Genomic DNA, 9,605 nt, shown 5'->3' on the forward strand with positions numbered 1-9,605 from the left:
TCAATATTACACCTGATAGAGGAAGTTTCCTCACTTGGGAGTTCCCTATATCAATGAAATCATAGGTTCACTATTTAATTTTATCCCTAGGATGTGCCAGGCCCAGTAATAAAAGACAACAAATAAAATAGTTCTTGTCCTCAAGGAGATTACAATCTGGAATGGGGTGGGGTGTGGAAAAACCAGGATGTCTAACTTATAAATATACATGAACAAAAATACTGAATAAAAATGTTGTTGGAGCAGTGGAAGACACTAGCATCTGGAAACATATTAGGATAGACTTTATTTAGAAAGTGGAGTTTGAGTTGAGTCTTAAAGGAAATGAGATGATCATATAAGATGGAGATGAGGAGGATTTGCATTCTGGGAAGGTGGGGAGGGTGCTGTGAGAGAGGAGCATGAGCATTGTACCTAGCTTCCTTTTCCTCCCTCTTTAATCTCAATCCAATAGGTAGTCATTTAAATTTTAGACTTGAATCCCTTGTCCTATCACTGTTCACCTCTTGCCAAACTTCAGTTCTGAATTACCCCCACAATTTTCCTTCTCCATTACTACACATGAGCTACTGAATGCAGCTAGAAGAAATCTCAAAACAATGCTGACTGCATATATCATAAACTCATGTTATCCAACCTCAACTTGGCATGCATTGCTATAAGGTGGTACTTTTATGCTTCCCATTCCCTAAATTCCTCTTTTCTCAAGCCTTTCTCACCTCTTCTCCTTGATTCTTACTTTACTGAGAAAAGAGGCTTTCCATGAGCCACCTCTTCTTCCATTCTCATAATCTCAAAATTCTTTGACATTAACCCTCACTTTCTTTTTTATCATTAGTCTCTGACAAAGGGGTATCCCTTCTTGATGGCAAGGCCAATCCCTCTACACATGTGCTTAATTTCATCCTCTCTTACCTTTTACAGAAGATTGTATCTTCAATCATTCCCTTTCTCTCAAATCTTCAACTATTTTCAATTGGCTAGCCCCTTTCCTTCTGCTTTCAAACATGCTTAAGTCTTCCCCAATCTTGAAAAATCTTTACCAGACTCTACCATTTTTGAGGGCATCATCTATATCTCTTTCCTCTCTCAGATTCCTTGAAGAAGCTGTTTATATTCACTACTTTCATTTCCTCTCCATATTCACTCCTTAGTTGCAATCTGCCTCACTCTGTCTCATCCTACATATTCAACTAATTTCCACATCTTGCCATTTCTACTATCACAACATATCTTAAAGCTAGTCCCTTCTCTCCATTCATATAACTACCATGTTAGCTCAAATCTTCATCACTTCTTGCCTAGATTATTGTAATAACCTCTTAACTGGTCTTCCCAACTCTCTAACCCATATTGCAAAATTATTACTAAAGTAATTTTCCTTGAATATAAACACAACCATATGATGCCCCCAGTGACTTCCTATTGCTTTTAAGATAACATGCAATCTTATATTTAGGTTTTAAAACTTTTCACAGCCTAGCCACAATCTATCTTTCTAGTCTCATTGGTTTTCACTCCCCCTCTCACATTCTGTGATCCAGCCAAACTGACTTTCTCCTTGTTCTTTTTTTTTTTTTTTTTGCATTGAATGTGATGATTTTATTGATGATATATAATGTAGGACTCTGCTCTTCCTTCCACTACAGGGTGTTTTGGGGCAGGGATGTGAATGGAGCATAGGATCCCCAGCATAGAAACATAGGTTATGGATATGGGCTCCCCAGTGGTGAAACTACTCTTTTCTGGCTGGGGATGAAGATCTATGACTTTCCACTTTACTCCTTGGAGGCCATGTACATCATGAGTTCTACTATATGGTGGCTGAAACCGTATTCATTGTTATACCAAGAAATGAGCTTGACAAAATGGTTGTTGAGGGCAATGCCAGCACCAGCATCAAAGGTAGAAGAGTGGGGTGTCACTGTTAAAGTCAGAGGATACAATCTGGTCCTCTGTGCAGCACAAGATTCCCTTCAAGGATCCCTCTACAGCTTGCTTCACCATCTTCTTAATATCATCATATTTGGCAGATTTTTCTAGGTGGCAATCCAGATACACCATGGACACATTGGGAGTAGGAACATGGAAGGCCATATCTGTGAGCTTCCTGTTCAGCTCAGGTATGACCTTGTCCATAGCCTTGGCAGCACCAGTGGAAGCAGGGATGATATTCTGGGAAGCACCATGCCCATCATGCTTCAGCTTTCCAGAGGGGCCATCTACAGTCTTCTAGGTAGTGATAATGGCATAGACTGTGGCCATGAGTCCTTCCACAATGCCAAAGTTGTCATGAATGACTCTGACCAAGGGGGACAAGCAGTTGGTAGTGCCAGAGGCATTATTGATGCTCTTGAGGGAATTATCGTATTTCTCATGGCTCATCCCTGCCATGAACATTGGGGCATCAGCACAGAAGGGGCAGTGATAATGACCAACTTGATTCCACTCTTCAAGTGAACCCTGGCCTTTTCCATGGTGGTAAAGATGCCAGTGGATTCCACAATGTACTCAGCTTCAGCATCCCCTCATTTAATATTGACAGGATCCTGCTCCTGGAAGATGGTAATGGCTTTTCCATTGATCACCGGCTTTCCATCTGCCTTTACAGTACCCTTGAACTTGCCATGGGTAGAATCATATTAGAACATGTAAACCATATAGTTGAGGTCAATGAAGGGGATGATCACAACATCTACTCCACTGGAACTGAATGCTGCCTTGGTCACTAGGCAACCAATATGGCCAAATCTGTTGACTCCAACCTTCACCATCTTGTCTCAGGGATATGACTGCAGCAGAGGATCCTGGCAGTGAGCTTAGGAGAAGAGCTGACAGCTTCTCTTTGTTCTTCATACAGGATACTCTATCTCCTTCTAATGCTTTTGGACTGGCTACTTCCCATGGTCATTCTTACCATTGCTTCATAGAGCTCCTCTTTTTCTTTTAAGATGCAGTTTAAAACCAAATCAAACATGAAACTGGAGTTATATAGAAATATTAATAGGTTCTAGGTCCAGGGGTATTATTTGTGTAATTCCAGATTGCTTTCTGGAAAGGGTGGACCAGTTCAGTTCTGCTATGTACAATATGCATTTGTAGGGTAATCTTTCCATAACCCTTGTTTTGACTATTCTTACCTTTTTGTCTTTGTCAATCTCTTGGATGTGAGGTGAAACTTCAGAAGAGTTTTGTTGCTTGTTTCTCTTGTTAATAGTGATCTGGAACAGTCATCCATATGGCTATCAACTTGCAATTCTTCTTATGATAACTATTTGTTCATATTTTAAAAACATGCGCTTACATATTTGGGTTACCTCTGTATATTTGTTATTAATATACATATATATTGACATTAGATATCAGACTCTTATTAGAGATATTTGATTAACATTTTTCTCCTCAGCTAATAATTGTACTTCTTAACTTAGTTGCAATGATTTCATGTATCATTTGTTATTGTCCCTATACTTTATTTCATTAAGAATATCCAATCCAGTCCAATAAACATTTACTAAACACACACTGTGTGACAAGCACTGTGCTAAGTTCTAGGGATAAAATTAATAAAAATAAAGACAATTTCTGCTCTTAAAGAGCCTACAGTCTAAAGGGGGAGACCATCAAAAGGAGATAGGAAATTGGAGAGGGGGCAAATGCGATACCAGGGAGACCCTGGCACATGGTGGGTGGTGGTGGTGGTGGTGAGGATTTTGTTCCATGGAATTGAAACTAGACAAAGCAGCAGGTAAAAGGTGGAGTGAGTTGAGAATCCAGTTTGTGCCTTCTAAAAAGGAAGGAATAGGGAGGAGTTTGATACTCCACATTCTAATCCTGTCAGACAGAAGAGGAGGGTGAAGGAAGTGGTGCCCATTAAAGCTTGAATTAGCAGCATGGTGGTGAGATTAGGAGTGATAAATTTATTCTAGGAGGATTAATTTGTTCCCTGGAGTTGAAATTTGGCAGAGTAGGATATGTAAAACAAAGTGACATTGATGAAGATTTCCCTTAACATAGCTATGAATGGTACTTAATGGTATCTCTCTCTCTCTCTCTCTCTCTCTCTCTCTCTCTCTCTCTCTGTCTCTGTCTCTCTGTCTGTCTTCCCCTCTGGTAGCATATCTATTTCTATTTTTTATTAATTTTTTTGTGTAAACTTAATTTATACCTGCTGACTTTTCAGTTTTTCCAGCAGTTCTTGACAAAGAGAATTTTTCCTTAAGTAATCAGTCTTCTTAGATTTACTGAATAATGAGTTATTGGATTTAACTATTTTGATTCTTTATCTGGTCTTTTCCATTGGCCCACTTTCTGTTCTAAAACTGGTAACAAATAGTTTTGATAACTAGTAATTTATAGTTTAATTTGATGTCTAGAAATGGATTTTCCCTTAATTTCTACTTTTTTATGATTTTCCTTGAGACTATAGTTTTTGTTCCTTCAAATGAACTATGATATTATTTTGTCTAGTGCTGTAACATTTTCACTTGATAGTTTGATTAGTATAGTGATAAATCTGTAAATTAACTTATTTACTATTATTTTTATTAGTGTTTTCCACCCATAAGCATTAAATATCCCTCCAATTATTGAAAAGTGTTTTCTAAGTGTATGTATTTAAATTTGTCCAAATGAGTATTTAATGAACCTTTATAGATCAACAGAGATATCTTATGCATTTTGTAGTTATTTTGAATTGCTTACTTTCCATTTTTGCCATTTGGATTTTATTATTTCTATATAGAAAAATATTTCTTTTTTTTTCTTTCTTTCTCTCCTCCTCTTTCTTTCTCTCTCTCTCTCTCTCTCTCTCTCTCTTTCTCTCTCTCTCTCCTTCTTTCCTTCTTAATAGGCTTTACCTTTGGTCTTAGTATCAATTCTAAGACAGAAGAGTGGCAAGGGCTAGGAAACTGGGATTAAATGATTTGTCCAGGGTCACACAGCTAGGAAATCTCTGAGGCCAGGTTGAACCCAGGTCCTCCTGACTCTAGGCCTCATGTTCCTTTTATCCACTGTACTACCTAGCTGCCCATTCTTATTTATTTCAGTGTGGATTTAAAAAGAAATCTTGTTATTTTGATGAATCTGTTAGTTATTTCAATTAGTTTTTTTTTTCTGTTCTCTAGGATATTCTGAGTAAGCCATTATGTCATCAGAAAGGAGGGATAATATTATTTTCTCTTTGCTCATGATTATGCCTTTAATTTATTTTTCCTGTCATTGTACTATGTATATGGCTAGTTGTTAGAACTTCATCAAGCAACAGTGAAAAAGGAGGCATCCTTGCTGTGTTTCTATATTCCTAATGCTTCTCCATTAGGGATAATGCTAGTTTTTTATTTTATTTTATTACTTTTTAGTATTTTATTTTAATTAATTAATATTTTATTTTTATTTTTTAAACTCTTACCTTCTTACAGAAGGGTTTTAAAAATAAAATAAAATAAAAGAGCAGCAAGGGCTAGGCAGTATGGTAAGGGGTAAGTGACTTGCCCAAGGTCACATAGCTAGGAAGTTCATCTTTAATTTTAGCTACATTTTTTTTATATTAAAATGGTCTTTCTTTAATTATACTCTGTAGGGATTTTTTTAAAGCATAAATGAGCTTGTACTTTGCCAGAGACTTTTTCTGCATCAATTCATGTGGTTTTAAGCATCTGGGGTTTTACTATTATATAGTTTTCTTAATGCTGAAGTCTTTATATCTCTATTATGAATCTGCTTTAGCCATAGTGAATTTTTTTTTGATATTTGGATTTCTGTGATCTTTCTGCTAGGATGTTATTGTATATTTATTAATTAATATACATTAATGATATTTGTCTATAGTTCTCTTTATTCTATCCATCTCTGGTTTAGGTATTAAGATTATATTTGTGCCACAAAAGGAGTTTAGCAAAACTGTTTCTTTTTCAGTTTTAGTGAATAATTTTTCTAGTATAGTTATTCATTGTTTCTTATATATTTTTGTAAAATTTAAAAATGTTTGATATAGTTCATTTGTAAATCAGAATCAGATTTTCTTCTTTAGTGGTTAGCTATTTCTTTTTAAATATTTCCTTAACAGTTAATTTCTTTGTCTATAACTATATTAAGATCCTTATTTCATATTTTATTAGTTTGAATATTATATATTCATGCATATCTATTTCTCTATATTTATATCTATATCAATACATACAGACAAGATAATCCTCCATTCCTTTTAAGTTCTTGGTTTTGATGGCATATAATTGCTGTCCTGTATATTCTAATAATTCTTCTTTGAAAAATATTACCTCATTCATTTGGTTACTTTATTTCTCCTGTTTTTGAGCAAGTTAGTATTAAAAAAATAAACTGTTAGTCTTTAAGAAATTATTTTTAGCCTGATTAATTTAGTAGGACTAATAGAATGAAGCATTTTTCTTAATGACCCTGCACAATACTATGAGGAAAATTGACTGCAGACTACTTCACACTGCCTTCTCTTATTTTTTGCTCATTGATAAACCTTTCTCCATAATTTGTGAAGACAGATTTCATAGCAGAAGTCCACATTACATCAGCTTCCTGATATTGAGAGCTTTTCTATGCCACTGTTGTATTTCCCCTAAACATTTTTCCTTCTCCAAAATTCTGTTTTCTTGGAAAAATCCAGTAATAGCTTTGTAGGTGGACATAATCACTTACAATAATGAAAACCTAAAGAAATTTTAAAAATTTCCCCTTAAGCATTTTTAGCTATCTTTTTTTCCTGACAGATCATTCAGAATGTGTGAGTATGTGTATATATATTACACAGACAAGCAGCATGTTAATAAAATATTAAATTTGAAACAATCCCCCCCCACAATTATTTCCCAATTATCTATTTTCCCTCTAACTTTCAAGATTTTCCCATGTGGCATTAGTTAGTCTTGCTACTTCCTTCCCCTTTAAGGTTACCTTGTATCTGCTCTGAATAATTCTTCTACATGTCCACTTGTGTGTATGTTATATCCCTTATTAGATTGTGAAGTCCTTGAAAGTAGAGATTTTGTTCACTTTTTTTTGTATCCCAAGCACTTGGAACATTGAATAAGTGAAGCTAAGGATTCCAAGTGATAGAAGTAAGGAAGGAAAACATTCCAGCCATGGGGGATGACCTATGCCGAGGCAGAGAAGCACACAATAAGGAATAAGCAGGTATGGGGAACAAATAGGTACATTTGCCTAAAACAAGGTGTATATGAAAGTCACACAGAAGATCATATTACAAAGAGTTTAAAGGGCTAAATAAAAGTTGTCAAATGGACAAGTAAGGTGGCATATAGAAAGTACTCTGCAATCTTTAGCTCCTATGTAAGTGCCAACTATTATTATTATTAGTAGTAGCAGTAGTATTGGAACAGAGAAGTCATTGAAGTTTGTGGCCAGAATAGGAGCATAGCCAGACCTATATTTTGGAATTACCAATTTGGGATCTGTTGGGGGATGCATTGGAGAGAGGAGAAGCCAGATGCAGGCTGGATACCAGTTTGGAAATATTTCAATAATCAAGGTGAAATATAATAATAGTGGAGGCTGTGTGAATAAAGAGAAAAGGACAAATACTGCATTGGTGAAACTTGGCAATTGACTTGACATGGGGATGGAACCTGGGTGCTCAGAAGAATGATGTAGAAATACAGAAGCTCTAAGGAGTAGGAGAGAGAGAGAGAGAGAGAGAGAGAGAGAGAGAGAGAGAGAGAGAGAGAGAAAGAGAGAGAGAGAGAGAGAGAGAGAACATATTCAGTTTTAGACATGTTGAATCTGAGATATCTATAGGAAACCCTAGTGGAAATGGCTATTAGACAGTTGGAGTTCAAATGAGAGATGAGGACTGGATGTATAGAGTTCAGTGGCATCTGCATAGGGGTAGTTGAACTCAGGAAAGCTGGTAAGCTTTCAAAGAAATAGAGCATACAAAGAGAAAGTATCAGGAGAAAACCTGGGGAAAAGCTCACAGAGAAGCAAGAATAGATTAAGATCCTAGAGGAAATTGAGATTGATTAGTCAGACAAATAGGAAGAGAATCAAGAGAGAACCCTGTCATGACCATGCAAAGACAAGAGGGAATATCAGGGAAGTCTTAAGATTAAGAGAATGCATTAGTTTTAGTAATAACAAAGACACAGTTGGTGACCTTGGAGAGAGCAATTTCAGTTGTGGGGCAGGGAGAAAACCAGATTACAAAGGGAATAAAATGGGAGGTGATAAAGTGTAGACAGGGAAAGTTGGCTTTTTGAGATTGTGGGATCACTACTTTCCTTTCTTTTCCTCTATCTGTCTGTCTATCTATCTATCTATCTATCTATCTATCTATCTATCTATCTATCTATCTATCTGTCTATCTATCTATCTATGTGCTTGCTCATTTATTTATTTATCTATCCATTCATTCATTCATTCATTCATTCATTCATTCATTCATTTATTTTTAGAAAGATTTTCCATGGTTACATGATTCATGTTTTTACTTTCCCCTTCACCTCCTTTCACACTGCCCCCCCCCCTGAAATGCAACACAGATTTCCACTGGTTTTAACATGTGTCATTGATCAAGACTTATTTACATATTATTGATAGTTGCATTGGTTTGTTCATTTGGAGACTATATCCCCAATCACGTCAGCATCAACCCATGTGTTCAAGTGGTTGTTTTTCTTCTGTGTTTCCACTCCTACAGTTTTTCCTCTGAATGTGGGTAGCATTCTTTTCCATAAATCCCTCATGATTGTCCTGGGTCATTGTATTACTGCTAGTACAGAAATCCATTACATTCTATTTTACCACAGTGTATTGGTCTCTGTGTACTATGTTCTTCTGGCTCTTCTCCTTTTACTCTGCATCAACACCTGGAGGTCCTTCCAGTTCACATGGAATTCCTCCAGTTTATTATTCCTTTGAGTACAATAGTATTCCATCACTAGCATATACCACAATTTGTTCAGCCGTTCCCCAATTAAAGGGCATACCCTCATGTTCCAGTTTTTTGCCACCACAAAAAGTGCAGCTATAAATATTTTTGTACAAGTCTTTTTATCTATGATCTCTTTGGGGTACAAACCCAGCAATGCTATGGTTGGATCGAAGGGCAGGCAGACTTTTAGAGATCTTTGGGAATAGTTCCAAATTGCCATCCAGAATGGTTGGATCAGTCCAGAACTCAACCAGCAATGTATTAATGTCACAATTTTGCCACATCCCCTCCAACATTCATTACTCTCCCCTGCTATCATTTTAGCCAATCTGCTAGGTGTGAGATGGTACCTCAGAGTTGTTTTGATTTGCATTTCTCTAATTATTAGAGATTTAGAACACTTTCTCATGTGTTTATTGATAGTTTTGATTTCTTTATCTAAAAATTGCTTATTCATGTCCCTTGCCCATTTATCAATTGAGGAATGGCTTGATTTTTTTTATACAATTGATTTAGCTCCTTGTATATTTGAGTAATTAGACCTCAGCCAGAGTTTTTGTGATAAAGATTTTTTTCCCAGTTTGTTGTTTCCCTTCTGATTTTGGTTGCATTGTTTTTGTTTGTACAAAACCTTTTTAATTTAATATAATCAAAATTATTTATTTTACATTTTGTAATTTTT

At 36.0% G+C, this 9,605-nt stretch overlaps 1 pseudogene; it reads right to left on the bottom strand.

The window, feature by feature from the left end:
- Positions 1-1,778: 1,778 nt before the first annotated feature.
- Positions 1,779-2,774, bottom strand: LOC123236318 (annotated as a pseudogene).
- Positions 2,775-9,605: the final 6,831 nt, after the last annotated feature.

The sequence above is a fragment of the Gracilinanus agilis genome, chromosome 2, assembly GCF_016433145.1.
Source record: "Gracilinanus agilis isolate LMUSP501 chromosome 2, AgileGrace, whole genome shotgun sequence".
NCBI lineage: Eukaryota > Metazoa > Chordata > Mammalia > Didelphimorphia > Didelphidae > Gracilinanus > Gracilinanus agilis.